General features: G+C 38.1%; 1 protein-coding gene across 1 annotated transcript in view; it reads right to left on the bottom strand.

The window, feature by feature from the left end:
• Positions 1-19431, bottom strand: part of RIMBP2 (RIMS binding protein 2) — a 131322-nt gene that overhangs the window by 53245 nt on the left and 58646 nt on the right. The window contains exon 2 of the mRNA XM_009070805.1: positions 4749-4838. The gene's annotated coding sequence lies outside the window, so the exon portion shown is untranslated. The remainder of the gene's footprint in view (positions 1-4748; positions 4839-19431) is intronic.

Here is a 19431-nt window from a genome sequence, read left to right as displayed (position 1 = left end):
AGATCTAAAATATATATATCAATTTAACTCACATGGACATTTTTTCCGGTCTCTTTTAGTGTAACTGACCTCAAACAAACTCCAATATACAGGATCAGCCTGTGCTAATATTTGACATTGCTGCCTACAATTCAGAAATAGGTGTTCTGCAACAAGCTCCTTGCTCTCCTTTAAAAGTTTTCCATACATCCCAAACATTTCCATATTTAAAGAATCAGATACTCATCAGGTTGGATTTGGTTTATCATTTAATTTACTCCGTGACATTGAGACCTGTATTGATATACAACAATAGGATTATTCCAATTCATACCATATCACAAACTGCAGTTTTTACATGAAGAATGAAAACCCAGTAGGAATAAACACTGAGGAAAAAAAAAGTTATGTTCACATACTATTTCCACTTCCCTGTAATGTTGAGAGAAGGAAAGAAAGAAAGAGAGAGTAATAATATTTTCAGTGAGCAGTGTGCCAAGCAGCATCTGTTTCCCTGTGCTGCTGCAGCACAGCACCAAAGCATAAACAAGGCTGGCAGGTTACTGGCCAAGGAAAAAAAAAAACCAGTAAAATGGACTGGCATGGGCTTTAATCTTGCTGCAGCTCATGTTTCCTTCTAACTCCAGTTAAGGAAGTGACAAGCCCTTTTTTTTTTTTTTTTTCCAAATTTAATTACTGTCATTTGGGGGGATTTTGAAAGCACAAATGGCATTAAGCAATCTCTGACATGGAAATCTCCTGGACATTTTTAAAGCAATGTTTTGGAAGCTGATTCAGCCTTTTTCATTTGCCTTCTGGCTCCAGTTTGTTAACTTGCAAATTTTGCCATGGACCAAACAATCTAAATGGTTGCAGCCAGCCCTAGTATTCAGCTTTGCAGCAGTGCTCTTTGGAGTGCAGTGGACTAGAAAAAAGAGAGGAAAATGGAACAAATCATGTTTTCCACAAGAACTGATGCAATTATTGTCAACCTCAGGAATTTTTTTTTATTTCTGTGCACAGATTTTTTTTCTTTTCCTCTCCCTTCATTTCTTTATAACTAAGGAAACTATTAAACAATAGATTTTCAGAATCTATTAACTTCCTGCATCCTTTGTATTGTATTCTAGTGCTCAGATCAGTCAGTGTGTATTGTTGAAGAATAATGGAGTGGAAAAAGGAAGCAATGAGGTATCAGCATTAATGATGCAATTTTGCCCTTGTCTGTGATTCTCAGTTAATTTACTGAGGTTGAAAGAAGTACAATATTTTAAACAAGTTTCAAGAAAAGGTTATTTTCTTCAGGCTTTAGTTTTTTCTGTCTCCAAAATATTTGATACCAACTGACTGACTTTGTAAAGGGTTTTGTAAAATTTAGTCATCATATTCTTTGGAATTTTTGGGAGGTAGTGAGCAGGTTACCTTTCTGCTCTGTGCCTTTCCCTGCTGGCAGGGAAGGGGCTGTCAGAACAAACAGTACCTATCAGGCTGCTGATGTAATTTTGGAAAGAGATGGATTAGACACAGGTAGAACTGCAGATATTTTCACATCTCAGGATCTTTCCTTTAGGATTTCAAAGCGCCTACCTCAATCAGTTAAAGTTTAGCCATACAAAAATGGTTCTGATAATTCCTCTACTTTCTCTTTTGAACAAGGTTCTGTGTCCTTTTTAATTTTGTAGGTTGCAAAGAACAGAACGAAATCTACCAAACACCTTTGGATAATTACTCTTGCTACTTCCAGAAACATTGATAACTTGCAATATTTCTGCAGGACATTCTTGCCAGGACTTTCTCCCCTGAAGATCGTGTATCACATAGGAGGCTGTGACACACATTTATATAACCCATAAGGCAGCATAAGACTTGACAAGTCTGTCATTTCCTTTTTTTTTTTTTTTAAGACAACAGTTGCTCTTAAACGTGAATGCAATGCTCTCTCCAAGCACAGGCTGTGTAAGAACATATGGGATATACATGAACTCAAATTACTCACAGAGCATATCAAAACATCAATGTTCCCAGTGGCAAAAACAGTTGACCTAAATAGAGTGTCATCGGAAACAGTTCTAATTTCATGACAGAAACAGGGAACATTTTGATCTGCCATGGTTCTCTGTTCAGTGCATCAAACCAATTTATTTTGCATCCCATCCCTTCACACTTACTAAAGGTGCCCTCATTTTGAGTCAGTTCTGAAGGCCAAGAGACTGCTAAGGCATCTTCCACTTCCTGAATGCTCAAACAGAAACAAGTTACTGAAACCCAACACACAAACCAGCAGTTTATTTTGTTGGTGAAATGCTCCATCAGCCTTATAACCCACCATGTGCCTTTATTCTAGGCATTAGAGTCCTGCAAACTTCTCAAACATTGTTCAGGAAATGTTCCTGAGAAACTCCACGAAAACAGGATGATTTCAGGTACAGTGGAAATAAATTTGGAATGTACAGTCCCTATTCTATTTTTCCATAAAAGCACTAGCCCATCTATATTCAGATGAACAGGGATACAAGTCAGAGTTCAGTGAGAGCCACAGCACTCTAAGGACACAGGATCTCACAAATACTCCACCTCAGGAGTACAACTATTTCACTTATCAGACTACCAAAACCAAACCATGTACAATTTTACCTTTATGTGGTGGATTTAAAGGTAGCCTCATACCTACTCCTTTCTAGAGTCAAATTTCAGCAAGTACATTGTGTAAAACCAAACAGTAGCTACCTAACAGAATGCACAAACATTCCTCCAGCCCCGTTTGCTTGGATAAAGTTGGCCTGTTTTTCAGGCCAGCTCTCAAGGGTGAAAAAGACTAAATTATTTTAGGCAGGTTTTCCCCTTCAGGGCTGAGCCCTAACTCTGATAGAATTCTACTGCAACCTCCACATCCAAAGTTGTATAGTTTCACACGTTCTGAACTGTAAAATGTATTCTAAACTGCACAATTTATCCTCCACCTCTCACTGTGTGGTCAAAGTACCCTGAGAAAACCTGTTATGCAAGAAGGAAACCAAAAGGTTTGGTAATATTGGGAGTATACTACTAGGCTTATGTATTGTTAAAATTGATGAGACTCTAAACCAAGGTTTTAGTTGCATTGAGGATGTTCTATGAGATCAGCAGTGCAGGCACCTGGAATTGTGCTGTGCCTTTCACAATATTTCATATATGTGGAGAAACAAACTTCCATAGTCTGATAAATTCTGACACTGCAGTGGTAAAAGGTAATTTTATTACTAACTCAGTGGCTAAAATGTCAACAGTTGAGGTTTTGCCTTTATATTTGAAATTGCTTTTAGTAGAGTTTTTCCATGCAGCTCAAGCTTTACATACATGTGTTACCTCTAACAAAGCATTATTAACCACATAGCTCTGCACTTGCTGATTGTAAGAGGACTAACATTTTTAGTGTCACCAAGGTACTGAGCCTTCATTGCATTAATGCTGCACATTATTCTGTGTCACCTGAAGCATAAAACTGCCTAAGTGAGACTATCTTTATGTGCCTGGTGAAGTCAAGAGCAAAGGTAATGTGTAAACAACACTAAAGAGAAGAGAAAAACATTAGGAAAGGGAGAAATTGCAGCCAGATGGATGAATAAAATTAAGTGATGCTATGCTACACATGGATTCCTCCCATCATAAAGTAGTATAACTCTGTCTTTTTACATAAAAACAATTTAAATTCATCAGCACTGGGAAATGTCAAGTCTGCTTCAACACCAGGTGCTGTGCACAAAATGTAGACTAAATGCACAGCCAGCTCTGGATTTTTGTGATTTGCATTGCCTCGGGGACCTCATCAGACCTCCTTTGGCTCAGAGATCCAGCAGTGGCTACTCTGTGAGCCCTGCACATCACCTCTCAAAGTGTGTAGCTACCCCTGGTTTGCAAGCTCTGAGGATGGGCTTTCAGCAGAGCCCATGTGAGTAACAGCTCTGCTGATATGAATGAGGTTGCCCAGCAACTCACTTAAGCCCTGTAGAAATCCCAGATTGGAGTTTTATTTTTAGCTAAATGTAGCCCTGCAAAGTGGCTGGTTCATGATGTTTCTTCCACTGAATACATATGTGGTGGGGTAAGCCACGTCAGCCTCTCCTCCCTCCCATGCTAGTCACCCCATGCAGAATTTGTCAGAGATAGAATCACATTGTAGTCAGAGAGATATTTTGCAGTCCATAATGGGCACAAATAGGAACTGTAGAAAAATGCTTACTATTAAAATAGTATTTATATCAGGACCTTGAATAGCTGAGGCTATACCATGTGCCATCTACAGGGGAAATAATTGTTAAGTTAAATTGTTAAGTAAAGCATTTGCTGCTGGACAAGAGCTTTTCAGCATTTTACTGAGAAATTTAAAATTGCAGATTTAAAATGCAGAAGACCAGGAGAAAAATCCAATTAATAGACAGGAATTTTTAGGAAAGAGAAGGGAATTTTTCAATCAGGTTGCACCAAAGTCACAGAAAAGTAAAATCACTTACCAAAGCCTAATACTAATTTACAACACTATGAAAATATGCATCAGGGGAATGCTACACCTCTCTAAAGTCTATCCATGTTGTCTTGGATGTTCACTTGAAAATCACATTTGCTCCAAAAATCATTTTTTGCCATTTATTTTGAACTAAATTATTTTTATGCTGCCGCATAGAAGCAAGCAAATAAATAACGACAAAATAAGACTATACAATGTGGTTGTATCCACTCTGCAGCCTCATTTGTGTGACAAATGACTCTGAGCCCTGTGCTCCTGGTCTTACCTGGTCATACTGCAGTGCTTTGTGGGACACACTTGCATACTGAAGGCTCAGGCGATTCTTTTCTTGCACAGCATCCTTCAGTTCATTTTCCTAAAACACAAGTAAAGAGTGTTACAGACCATTTATCTCCATTACAGTCCATCCTATTAAGTGCTTAAGGAAGCACTGTTTTTTGCATTATTTGGTATTAACAAACTATTAAGAGCAATATGAGGCACAGAGCCAAAGGCACTGAAGGTGCAGAAGCAGCAGATTAACTTGCAATTACAGTCAGCTCTATCATAAACCCACATGTTTCCAGTGGATGATCTGATTAAAGATGTGCAAAAGCAAAGAGATATGACCTGGCTCTACTGGTGGCCAGGAAAATAATAATACAAACATCTCCCTGTGGATGGAACAAAGAGCTCAGAAGTGGTTATCTCACCTCACTCAGAGGGCAGAGAAAGACTTGACTCCCAGAAAAAAAAAAAAAAAAGCTGTCAACTGTAGGTGCTCAGAAGGCATTTTGAGGGTAAAACCCAACAACTGGAATGTATATTCATGTACACATTTTAATATTCCTATATTTCACTTCATTTTAAATGTACATCCATCTATAATATAAGCATATACAATCTAATACAAACACTTAAGCTCTGGGTAGAGCATCTCTATCCTACAGTGAAAGGCTAATCAGAAATGCAGATGGAAGTCAAAAGGTAAGTAAACTATGCTTTAAGATCAAGCTATTAACTACAGCCTCAGGAATGTATTTTTTATGCATTTAGACAGCAAAATATGCAGGGGATAAAAAGGAACACTAGACAGCAAAATATGCAGGGGATAAAATGAACAGTAAATAAAACTCAAATATACAGTTAAAGGTCAAAGTAGAAGGGTGAAAATGCTTTATTAGGTCACACAAGTCAAAATAGAAGCAGCTCTGGAAGAACCAGAAGCATCCCCTGATATTTCTGACTATTTCATTGTTGCACAAGTTGACTAAGGTACTTGTGGGGGATTAAATCTTCAATTACTAAAGTTGCAATCAGTCACACTGGGCAATCTGTAATCTTTCCATCCTACAGTGTGCATGATACAGTGTCTTCTGAAAACATTGGTTGTTTGCCAAAAACTACATTAAGGTGGGCAAAACTTGGCCCATTTTTGAGTGACTGGAAATAATTCATGATTTTGCATCACTAAAATCCATTCTATCAGCAGATTCCTCTACAAATTCTGCCAAGGTTTTACGAAAAACTGTTCAAGTCAAACTTTATCACAATTTGGCTTTAAAATTCCCGATATGAACAAAAATGAAGCTTCCAGGTTTTGACTTACCAATGTAAGCCCTAAAAAGGAATGAAAAGATTCTGATATTAAATGATTCTCAAACTACTTGAAACCAAACAACTCGCTATTTTAAGCATACCTTTCTTAATTTCAGAGCTCCCTGCTTGCAACTAACCTTTCCAATGCTCCAAAGCTGTTAAACTGTTGAAATTTGTAAGCTTCAGCACCTGAGCATCAGAACTAGTGAAGCTTACTGATTTCTGCCTAATGGCTACTTGACTAATATCTAAGCAGGTGTGACAGTCAAATCTGATTGAAATTAACCACTGGGTTCAGAATTTATGGAGTCATTTCAACATGAAATATGAGATCATGTGAATAATTTTTTTTCCTGTAGGAAATGGAGACTGAATGTCAGGTTTATAAAACATTCACACCCAAAAGACCATTCTGAGGAACAGTGATTTTAGCACACCAATTAATTCCACAGAAGCCACTGCAATGCCTGCCCACACCTGGACTGCCAGTCTTACTGTTAATTTGAACATAAACAGAGGAGGGTGAAAATTAGCTAAGTAATGACATGGTACAGCAGCATAAGAACATCTCCTCACCTGTAGGAAGCTGTTCTCTTGACTAAGTGGTGCTACTGCACTCAAGCAAGATGACAAACTGCAGAAACTTCAGTCTCCTGGTACAGATGCACCTATCATCTCCCACAGGAGGAGCTGAGCAGTTAGAATTTCTCCAGTCTGTTAAGTCTGTTGTTCAGGGTGCAATTAAAAGTGGCAGCCAGGCTGTGTGAGATGCTAGACACTTCTGAGAGCCAAACCGAGGAGAATTTCTTAGCTCATGTTGTGTTTTCAAAGGTGTGAATCAAATCAGTAAATATTTTTATATTATCAACAAACTGCACAGAACAGTTCCTTGGATGTGCAAATAAACCATTGTGTCCTATTAATTGCTAGAAGTCCCTTCTGTCTGGTGTGTTGTGGTGTATTTCTTCTGCACTTTACAAGGTGAAAACAAGCTACACTACCTGCTCTGAAACCCTTTCACTAAAGGCTTGTGCCAAGCCAGATTTGACTTTGACTTCAAGGGATCAATTTGCAATTGCTACAAATCAATACTGCTCAGCTGACTTTGATGGGGAACAGGCAATAATGAGTTCCCATGTTTTCATAATGTTATTAAAAGGAATTTCAGCAGAAAGAGAGGGGTAAGGAGGGGAAAGGAGAGGAGTAGTAATTGATAACAGTCTAGAGTAGCATCTTTCACACCCTACTTAAATTCTCCAGAATGGAAAACAGTTTATGAGAGAGAACACAGCAACTGGGCTGGCTACTACTTCCACCTGAGGAAAATACCTTTTATCATGTTATTTGCATGAATGAATACAAGTAGGGCAGTAACTATCCCAGTTTCATTGGTCCTGAGTAATAAGCTTGTTTCTTTTCACTTGTATCTCTGTTCTCATCACAGCAGCAATTTCTCTCACAATTCTTTTGCTCTTACCAGGTTAAAGCCAACCTATGTTTCTTATCCCAGCTAAATCCATAAGGGTCAAGAATCACCTGAAACAGCAGGAGGAATTACTGGCAAACTTCTAGCCTAAGAAAGACACAGACAGCAGCTAAAATTTGACTGCAAGATTTCCACTTCTAGTCCTTGCAATAAGGAGAGAATATTTGTACATATCGTCAGTGTGTTTGGAAGTGACAAATAAATGTACACTTAAAATATTTAGATTGCTTGCTCACAGGGAAAAAAACCATTCAGGAATAAGGAATAAATGCCTTAAGAGGTTTCATTCAGAGCAATAAAGAATGGTAAAAGCCAGAAACTGAACTAAAGTCTTGGAAGTTTTAGCAAGTTCCTTCATTGGGCTTTGACTTCTGGAAATGATCCAGGTCATAATTACTGTCAGCTCAGAAATTCCAAAAATATTAGTTTCAATTTGTTGCTTTGAGTCATCTCTCAGCAGCAATGAACCCTTCCAGCTGGGACTCTGAGAGAAGAGTTCTGGAGGATGCAGCTGTGCTAGTTGAGTTGCTGCACAGTATGACCAGTCGTGTCCTGGAAAGAACCCGCGATGTGCTCAACTGGAGCAGCACACACTGCAGCCCCAAGGGGAGCACAGACCATCTCTGTGTCACACACATCGTCAGTGCTTCAACCAGGAGTTATGTTCTCTCTCAGAATTCCTCATGACCAGTTTCTCCAGTGTTGAATGTTTCCAGATGCTAACTCTTACTCTGAAAAACACACGTTTGGCACTTATTATACACCTCATCTCTCACCTTCTCTTCTTCCCTTGCAGCTGTGAAACACCACCTGAGTTTTGCAAATGATAGTTATGCATCATTGCAGTGTGTCATTTTCTGGCTGATCCACTGACTTCAGTGGTTTGGACCCTTAATATCCACTTCAATATTTTCCAGATTAGTTATATATAAATCTTCCACAAAAAAAAAAGAACACCAAAGTTAATCTCAGCTACCCCAGAACTCAACTCCACTCAATAAGCAATTCAGATATTAAAAAAGAGAATTGAAGTCATGTAGAGGAATGGCCTGGGATAGAATTAGTTTTCTTCTTAGTAGGTGGCACAGTGCTGTGTTCTGGATTTAGGGTGAAAATAATGTTGATGACACACTGATGCTTTAGGTGTTGCTAAGTAGTGCTTAGTTTAAATCACAGATTTTCAGTTTCCTGTGCTCTGCCAGAAAGGAGGGGCATAAGAAATTGGGATTAACCATGGCCAGGACAGCTGATCCAAGCTGGCCAAAGGGATATTCCATACCACAGAGCATCACACTTGGCACATAAATTGGGGGCAATTCGCCAGGTTAGATCCTGAAAGAGCTTTGAGATTTCAAATACATTTTAAGGGCGACAGATGCCTTTTGAAAACCCTGTCTCCTCACACACAAAGGCTGCACTTCCTTAAGAGGAAATAACCAGACTGTTTTTCCATTCTCTCTCCTTTACTTGGCAGCTAGCACTGAATGCATTAACAACAGGGCAACACGTCTCACTTGAGCTCTTACAACTGCCAATTCCAAACAGAACCTCCAAGTCAACAGAAAGAAGAGGTCAGCAAATACAGAGGGCAACCATCAGAAATGACAGACCTGCTGGCAATAGCTTCCTGCCTCCAGCCTGCCTGGGAGTGCTAGGGATTCTCTGCTCCAGCCTTCCCCACTCTCAATGCAATAACTCTATCAAATTCTATAGGGAACATGCAAAGAGGCACCACTCTGTTATTGCTCAGACCTAAGAGGAAATTTTGTGGGATTTCACAATTCATTTCAGAATTTGACATGATTGAGATTATTAAACTTCTTGACAATTAACCAGTCCAAAAACACAAACCTGTGGAAAGCATTACCATGCACTCTTCCCTCATCCTTTCTAGTTTTTTATAGAAATAGCTTTTGACTTCTTAATACAAATTTAATGAGGGTTTTGTCCTTTTTTTTCCCCTGCTGCCCTCTCTCCCCAGTTCTTCATTTATTCACTGTATGCAACAATTCTGACAATAGAAATTGTGCTTAAGAAGCAACATTTTACTGGAGTCAGATGAGGTCTACCATTTAACCTATGCAAATCAATCCACTGCAGCTGTTAATAAAGACAAGTAGAGTGGAGATTAAGAACTCATCAAGCCAGTTAGTCCAAGACACAGTAGAAAAGCAAATGCTGACTAAATGTTAGCAGACTAAAGTGCAAATGAAAAGGAAACAGTACTTCATACTTCCAAAAAAGCTTCTTGGCACACTCCAGAGGTTTGACATTGGGTTTCAATGATTAGTTGCACAGTCTATCACTCCCTTTCTCATGATGTTGCTACACAATGCCCACTAAAAACAAAACCCCTTTGATGAAGGGCTTGAAGCAACTTAATTACTAGTCTAGCATGCATCCAAAAATTTTGCAAACAGAGAAATGGATGTGGAAAATTAACGATAAGGAAATAAGCAACAGAAGCTGCATATAGAACAATTGCACTTTCCCCCCCAAAAAATGGAAAGTATTTTCACAGATTAGCATCAACAAGCTACAGAACAAACCAATTCAAATTTTTTTCTGTTTATAGGCAGAAGCAGCACAGAGCTCAGATTGCTCCTGCTTAGGCTTTTTTACCAGGTTAAATCCAAGAAGCATAAACCATACTTACATATATTGTATGTGTGGTGCTATGCCAGTCACACTGTATTCATGGCAGGACCACAAGTAGCACAATTTGAGCATCTGAAAAGTCTTGAGCAATGTCAGACAAAATCCCAAACAACAAGGATGTTTCCTGCTGGATGTAAGGAATGCTTCAGGCATTCTCAACTCAGACAGGCATTTTGATTTAAGTAAACAACACTAGGTATGATCTTTTCAGAAGCTGCAAAGTAAACTGAATCAGAAATTTGACAGCTCTCCCAAAAGTATACCAACACCAGCAGCTCTGCAGTGTGCTGGTGTTTTAGGGGTGCCCAGAGCACTACACAGATTTAAAGGCTCACACACCAGCACATACTTCACAAAACATGAGACAATTAGTAACCAACCAACCGTGAAAAAATGAAATATAAGAGACAATAAAAAGAAACTGTGTTACCTTATATATAAGTTGCATCTTTTTAAGTGCAGAAATGAAGGCAAAAATGTGTGTTCGTAACAGAGCAAAAGTAAAAATTCTCCTATGGATATGAGGACTGACTAAAAAAATTCACGGCAGGAGGATGACTTCGGTGGATTTAATACAATCTGACACCACTGTCTGGGTAACAAGGTTCTACATTGCCTGGAGAAAGGCATCTGTTGCCCTGTGTGCTAGTTTGCTCATCCATCAATTATTTTTGGTTTTAAAAAATGTTATACACTATTCATTTATTTGTAGCTCTTTTTCTTTGCGACTGATTTCTGCCACTAACCTGGAACGATGGTATTAGAGCACTGATTACAACCCCCTGTGACAGTTCTCTGTTTTGATGATACTTCAATAGAATTAACCCCAAGAGCAAAGTGAAAACCTGTAGACTACAGGTACTTAAAAAGAAAAAAAATGAGGAGTCTTCTGATCTTTTCCTCATGTACTTTTGCCCCGTAAATGACTCACTTGGAAGGTCAGGTTCATCACCTCCAATTCATTTTTGTCTCCTAAGAGCTAGATTTCAAAGGCAAAGCTGACTCATTCTCAATAGTACACAGTACAACTAAGTAAGAACCTCACACCATGGCCAAGCTAACAGAGCTGGGCTGAGAGGCACAGCCTGTACAACAAACTGCCATGAAAACTTCCTGATTTTATCTTTGCAAAGAGCATGTGGGTGATGCAAGAAAAACACAGACTGCCCTGCATAATTCTAACCACCACGAGGCAAAGTGGAACATGAAGCAGGCAGAGAAATAGGGTTTTCCTGAGAGATGCTGCTGTTCTGTTACTGTTAAGGCTCTGACAACAGTCCCATTCTATCTGGTACCTTTGGATGTGTATCAGTAAGATACTGGGATCAAAGAAAGCACTGGAAGATGCTGAATGTCCCCTCCCCATGAAAGGGGCAGTTCTATCCAACTTTGACACTTAAAAAGTTACATTTTTAATAAATTACATTTTATAAGTGAGTGGAAAAGTGTTAAATGCAATACTAGATACTAATTTTTTTTTTTTAGGGGTTTTACTATTTGCATTTGATTCTTCCTCTCAGTTGTCATGATGAAGTACGTGATAGCAAGTAGTATAGGAAAGTAGTCCAGCATTTTATGATGTTAACATTGAAAAACTAATCCTACAGAGAATACTAACAGGCATACATAAGTGTGTTCCACTACCACTCTTAAGATAAAGGAAGATGTACTCAGAAACACTTGCATTTTAAATAAAGTCAATTCACAACTGGATTTCCTTCATTTTTAAAAATAGGAACTTTTCCATGCAAATTCTACTTTCTTCTAACAAAGGAAAACAAATGCAGCTTTACCCCTCTAATCAGGAGGCTGAATTTAGCAGAAGAAACAGTCTATAAAAATAGCACTTCTTAAAAAGCACTGCTAAATAAGGAACACAGGAACTGTAGCACTTTATTGGACTTGGAAATCACCAGTGTCTTGGCACTATAGCAACTGGGACCAGATGTTATGGAGAAAGGACAAACAATTAATGCATGGTATTATTCTCAATTCAGTAAAGCTATTAAGATAACAAGTGTTGTGTAACCAGTTCATTTCATTCACACTCTTTTTGTCCTGTCCTTCGGAGTGTTAGCTCCACCACAGGACAGATGGAACATCAGATTCACTTGAACTTCTGGAAGATTCTCCTATTTTAAAATCAGATGTAACTCTATCTGATTTGCTGCTGCTCAGACTATGGCTATCACTGAAATCTGTTCATCACAGTCTCCATCTGATATTCTTTGCCTTATTTTTCACTTCTCCATCCTATTTCCTTCACCTATGGCACATAGTATAAACATGACAACACCCTCTCAACCCTTTCCATAATGAAAATGGGTAAAGTGATAACTTTAGATCTATCCAAGTGCAGTGGTTTTATGTTAGCATCCATCCACATGAATAAATTGCACAGTAGACATTCTAGCTGCAGCTTTTTATGGTGAATCACCAAATAGGAAAGTTCTCCTCAAGACATTACTTTTGGACTTTATATCTACCATTGCTGAAGGAAGTAATCATGAAGACAATACAAAATCAGGCATCACCCATGATGACATTATTTAGCATCTGCTATTTTGTTCATACTTTATGATGCCTTGTTCCTTCCATGAGGTGTGTGAAAGGCATCAACTGGGCTCTATACTCAAAAGCAAGAGACCAAAAGTCTTTGCACACTTGAGTTCACACCACAGGCTCCAATTGGCAGTAGGTGGCATTGCTTTTTTTCTTGTTAACTTCTGCAGAAAGTCTCAAACCCTATCCCAACAAGCAAAGACAGTAATTGTCTAACTGCTAATATTTCAGTCTCATCTTTTAAAACCTTCTCAGCGTTTGCAATGAAATGTTATTATTGGATAGCTGCTTAATTCCCTAATGAAAAATCATCTGTAATCTTGTTGTGGAAAAGTGGTATACAAATGTAGAGCTGATAACTGAAGAATCAAGTCAAGGTCATTTTAGGCCTATCAACTTCAAAGAAAAGTGAGGGGTGAGGGAGAGGTCAAACCTCATCAATAATGAGTTATTTATGTATGTTAACCCTGTAATACTTTCAGTCTAGGCTGTTCCAATAGCTGATAGGATGAGATACTGAGAATGCTTTTATCACTGATCATAAAAAAAAGCATTTTGATAGGTATAAATTTTGCTACAAACTTCACTCCAAAGTAATTCTGCCATCAGCAATGCACTGCTCCTAATTTAGCCACCCAGAGCATCTATCCAATGTACTTTTAATTTGTTCAGCCTACCCTCCTGAAGATATCCCTCACCTCGAGTCAGCCAAACTACTACTTAGTATTTCTTTTAAAAACAAGCACATTCATGTTCTACCTTCCAAATAACATTAAGCTGCTGGGAACAGCAACACAGCCAAAGATACAATAGAAATACAATCTGCAGCCTTTAGTAGTGAATTAATCTTAAACGTAATATTACAGCAGTGTTTTCCCTCAGAGAGTATTAGAAAGTTAATCAATTTGATTTGTGGGCTGAAGCAAAATCAATATTTCTTCAGGGTTTTCCCTTTCAATTATTTTTACCCTCACTTCTTAACACAATAAAATAATCTGTGTATCTGAAAGATAGAGGGTCTAATTCTCATTTACTATGGTACAGTCCTAGTTCCCTCAGGGATAAATTATACTCAAGGGAAAGAAAAATGATCCTCTGCTAAGGGAGAAAGGAATGAACAAGGTCCCTGCTCTTTTATTGAGGCACAAAGGAAACTTAGTGTGGCTTAAACATTAACCCCATTTGAAAGCTTGATATTCCCGTAACAAGTGATTTCTTTTCATCTCACCATCATACTGTATATCTTTTGTTTCACAGCTCCAGTTGGTAGTAAATTATTCTTTTGCCTTGAGACCAGTGGATATGCCAAAGATCTAACTTAGTTTTGTGTGCCAAAGACCTAACATAGTTTTGTAGGTCAAACCAAATATCACCAAATATTTAAAAATAGTTAAAATGCATAGTGTGGTTTTAGTGGTTCCTGCACATGTATGAATTTCCACTTACACATGGCCATAATTCATAAGGAATTTATTATCTGCATCTTCCACTCTCTTCAGTTTCACTAGTGGCAGAACAAACAAAAATCATCAGCTAAAAGACATGAACTAAGTTGTTCTGATCACCTCTGGAGCTCATTAGGGATGAGGGTACAACAGAAGCATCTAATCAGTTATCTACTAAAGCATTAAGGTTTTCATTTGCTGATCAACAGAACAGACAAGAGGTTGATGAGTGGGAACTGGGAGATCTCTCAGCAGAAGCCCTTGCAGGAGCTTCTGAACACCATGTACGTTAGTATTCTGCTAACACACCATTGCAGACACTTTTCTATAGGAACAGCTCATGGAGAGATCTTGTCAACTTTGATTAAATTGTCAAGTTCATTTTGCTCTTTCCTATGCTAGAAATGTATTCTTTTTACTGAAATCGAGCAAGCCATTTCTTGATCTCTTTTACTGCTAATTAAAAGGCAATTAGTTAGCTCAGCTTTCACAAATATTTCTCAAAAAGCTTTCCTTTTTGTCATGCACAAAGAGCAGAGAACAGCAAACAAGATCAACTGTTGTCATGGTAACATCATGCCCCAGCAGGTGAAAAACTCAGTCCTGTGGCACTAAAGAAGGATGAAATGTACTGAACCTAAGCATAACATCAACTACAGCTCAAAGAGCTCAGTGTTTGTTCATAGATTGGCATATTTTTAAGCAATGAATTTAGAGAGGCAAACGCTAAAAACCCCCACGTGAACTCTGGTGACATCAATAATTATTCAACTGTCTCAGAGCAATTTTATTAGGCTGAAATTTATATTGATACGTTGCATAATTCTGGAAATCTCTATGCAAAGTTTGGCACATTGTTAAGAATTCTAAGTGACTTGAAAACAGAAGATAATTTTTCACTTCAAGACAGATACAAGAAAAATATGCTGAATAATTTCAAGGGTTAGGTGCCAGAAGCATCATTCAAAAACAGCTCTTCATGCTCTAAAAATTCTGTTTTCAGAACAGATAACATTACAGCCTTCAAGTAAGACTGTACAATCAATTTTTCATCTTCTGCTAAGCTGAGATGGTATATAGAAACAGTAAACAAATTTATGAGTTCACCAAAGTATTACAGGCCACTGCTTTGCCTGCATGACATTTTGAGAAAAGCTCTACATAACTGTTTGTTAGTTCTTCTATGGTCCAACCCAAACTTAACTAAAATTGCCTCTAATTAAGTGTCCACCTCAATGCACTTTGTTGCCATTTAAATGGAGAGTTGTTGATTTTGGGTTCCTCTGCTGGTTGCTGACATCCCTGAAAAGCTGGGACAGTCACCAGCAAAGAAATGGAAATGTGGTCTAAGGTGATCTGACTGGCACTGAACAATATGAGAGCAGAGGCAGAGACAGACACACAAAAATCCTTTTCACACTTCACACAAACATCAAGTCTTTCGGAACCACCACAGCTTCTTATTTTGCTGTCAGAAATCTGCTCTACATCTCTGTAGTCTAGGAAGACAATTTTCCAGGCATTTTTGAGGAGAGCAGAACACAGACAAAACACTTTGTGTTAACACATCCTAAAAAAAGCCACAATATCTAAACAAGGATTTGCCACAATACTTTTTCTTCTCTTTCCTAAATCTCATTAGAGCAGACAGGGAGATATTTATGTACTATTCTGCTTAGTATAAAATCAAATGAAAACTAAATTATCAAGGCCCCAATTCAGGGAAAGAACTAACTGCTTAAGATCAGAGGAAGAGTGAAGCAATTTATCCAAACTCCCCAGTATTTTCCCCTTCATTAACCTCTGACACAAATCCAAGCAGAGTCCTTACTGCTCTCAACAGGGTAGAAAATCATCAGCAAGACATCTGCGTTAAAGTCACAATCAGACTAATTCCTTCGCTATTTCCACGTCTTAGCAAACACACGATTTGGCACCACCAATTCATCTTAAATTCTCTTCAACGTGACTCATTAGGTGGATATTACCTCAGCCTTAAACCATTCCTTGTTTCATTCTTTGGAGCTGCACATGGTCACAATGTGCTGTGTTTCACCTCCACTCACTCGGTGAGCAGTTGCCGGACACGTGCGATCGCATCCATCTTCCTCCTTAGCGACACAGGCAAACACAACCACTCAGAGTTTCTCTCTGCTCGTTCAAGCTGTGCAACATCATCCTCAGAGATTAAAATTCATCTTCCTCAGCAGCTGCCTCTGACCTTTTTTCACCACTGCCTGGGAAGAGAACAGCTCTTCCCGGGGGCTGTTCGAGGGGAGGACCTTGCGCCCGACACCGCGCGGCCACCGGATGAGTCGAGGCAAAAGCACATTAAAATGGGTAATTTGGTAAGGTATGATGAATGTTATTTATCCAGGGAAGACTGGCTAGCCACACTTAGCTTTTTGCTGCCTTAAGTACCTGAGGCAGGGAAGCTTTTTGTGATCTGTAGCATCGGTAAATATTTACATTTCTGTTTCTTCTCTCAAAGTCAATAATTAACTGCTCGAGGCTGAAGAGAAAGATTCTGGGAGCTCCTGCTCAGTGTCTGTACCCAGCCTGCTATTACTGTGCCCCTGAGCTACACCAGGACATTAAGGCATTGCTATTCATTTAAATAACTGAAGTTTAGTCATCATTTCCAAGATAAAAACTTGCCACATTAGCACAGAGTTTATGGGTTTGCGATTTGCCTATTTATAAATGAGATATGGAAAATAGGTACAGAGACTGCAAAAGGATTTTTGCCTTCTGCCACTCAAAACAACCTGAGCCTCAGGAAATTCAATTTCCTTTAGCCCATAAATGTAAGCATACATCACTCATACCCTGAAAATAGCTTTCACAATCTCTTTCTCACTGTCACGTTGTATAAAAGTCACATTATTTTATGTCCTCCTTAAAAACAGATACAACCTCTGTTGTCATTTGTACATTTCCCTGATATTTAATCAAAGTTTTATATATAAATATAAGCAACTGGAAAACAACTCTTAAGTCTGAAAACCATTAGGACAACCAAGCAGAAGAGTCTAATCAGAGCACAGAATTCATCTTCTGTATCAAATACCAGTTGATTAGCAAATAATTTAAGGAGAGAAATGGAAAGGGGAGGAAAAATGATGCAAAACACTTCTGATTTGTGAACTGACTGAAAAATAAATCTTGACTCAGATGATATATAAAGGGGAAATAAAAACCAAACCCAGCCAATAACTCTGAATGGTGAAAATAACTCTGCTGAAGGAGATTTCTGCAAACTGGGGGCAATGCAAAGTGTCACTACTACTCCTACTACTGAAATCCAGTGTTCCACTTGACAAAATTAAGTGCTGAAAATTTCTGCTGCTGAATTAAAGATGAAAACCCATTATTCCAATGCTAATAATATTTAGCTTTAGGCCTTGTCATTTTTAATTTTTTTCATTTCATAAAAAATCAATTGTTGTGGCAGCTACAAATGCAAAGCTTTGGGAGTTCTCAGGAAAGGCTGAGAGGATAAAAAAAATAAAAGAGAGACACTGAAAAACACTAGCCACAAAGAAGGTCTTATATTCTCTATTTCAAATTGCAGCTCACCAAAACAATGCAAAATCAAATGGATCCATTACTTATGCATTTAAAAACTTATTCCTAAATGCATTAAGACTTTAATCTCCCACTACTCTAACCAAAGGATACTGCCAAGTGCTATATAACACATGGAGTTCAAATCCTAGCTCCTGGGCTTCCTTTTGTGACAGGAATTAGGAGGCTTTTAGTGACAGCATTCTCCATACCTGCATCTCAATGGCTTTTTATCTGAACAAAACCTTCATTCAGCTTTGGTCTAGAAACCTCAAAAAACCAAAGTTTGTTTAGGGGATTGTATCAACAGCGACAAACTGATCAAACAAAGTTTAACTGAGCAGAATTGAAAAAAACCCAATAAAAGTTGTAAACAGCTGATGGAGTATGTATCTGTGATCTGGTCTGAGCCACTGAAGAGCTGTTAAAATAATAGGAAAGACTGTACAGCCTGGAGTAAAAGGCTTTAATCAAGGCTTTAATCCAAATTTATTTCAAGTTTTAAGCAAGTCTAAGAAACAGATGAATGAAATCATTACTTTGTTTAATAAAAGACATGATGAGGTACAAAACCTAATGTGTTTGGATTGCAATCAATACCAGGAGTAGTAAGACCAACTCATTGTACTATTTCCCTGAGTTTCTTCTTTCTCCATTCACAGATATACAAGTAATATAAACCATCCCAAACCTGAAAGAAGATGAATTAAGCTTAAATTCTGGGAAGATGTTGATCCAATTTAATTTCACCTGAACTTATTTTCACTTCTGTTTCTGATCCTTACATGTTGTGCATTATCAGTGCAACTGAGGAAAACAGTGAAGTGAAATAATTTACCTTTATTTACTAGAGATAAAATTGATTTCCTGTGTGTTTCTTAAAACTATCAAAATTATGTTCTCATGATCAACTGAAAAAAACAGATTATATTTGATTAAAATAAGCCTCATGTGCCATCTTAGTATAGCAACCTCCAGAGCCACACACAGATGATATCAGCTTAATTTCTGAACTCTCCCAACTCACAAATTAAAACCAAACCTACAGTGGAAAATGTATTCATGAAGCAAGAAATGGATCCCTCACAAGGTAATTATAATTCTCGAAGCAAAACAAAACCTTGGAGAACATTTAAAAACTACACAAAAATTTCCAGCACTTTTGGCATTTGAGACCACATACTGTGAACTCTACTTCTGCCTGTCTTTTACAACTTTCATTTTGATTCCTATTGAAGTAATTTTCAATTATTGCTTATTTTTCTCTTCATGTATTTATTTGTTACAAGGAATGCTGAGAGATTTTCAGTCCTCAAGCAAATTCATTCGTTCTAATAAAGCCAAAAGAAACTAGTTTGGGTTAAAAATGAACAGATAACAAATGGAAGTGATGCTGTGAGCTGAATTTCTAAACAGAAGGTTAATCATGGGAGGATGTTTATCTCCCATTATGAATAAGGACGAGCTGAATTTCTAAACAGAAGGTTAATAATGGGAGGATGTTTATCTCCCACTATGAATAAGGATTTTGAAATTAGGCAACATTTCTGGGCACATGAAAAACTGAAAAAGTCAATGAGCATGTAAGTGTTCATATGATAGGGATCAGAAAACATCAGGAAAATAGAAGTAGCCCTCAAGATAACAGGGAA

This window comes from Acanthisitta chloris, unplaced genomic scaffold (genome assembly GCF_000695815.1).
Source record: "Acanthisitta chloris isolate BGI_N310 unplaced genomic scaffold, ASM69581v1 scaffold2110, whole genome shotgun sequence".
In the NCBI taxonomy this organism is placed as follows: domain Eukaryota; kingdom Metazoa; phylum Chordata; class Aves; order Passeriformes; family Acanthisittidae; genus Acanthisitta; species Acanthisitta chloris.
This window is presented reverse-complemented; position numbering and strand designations above follow the sequence as displayed.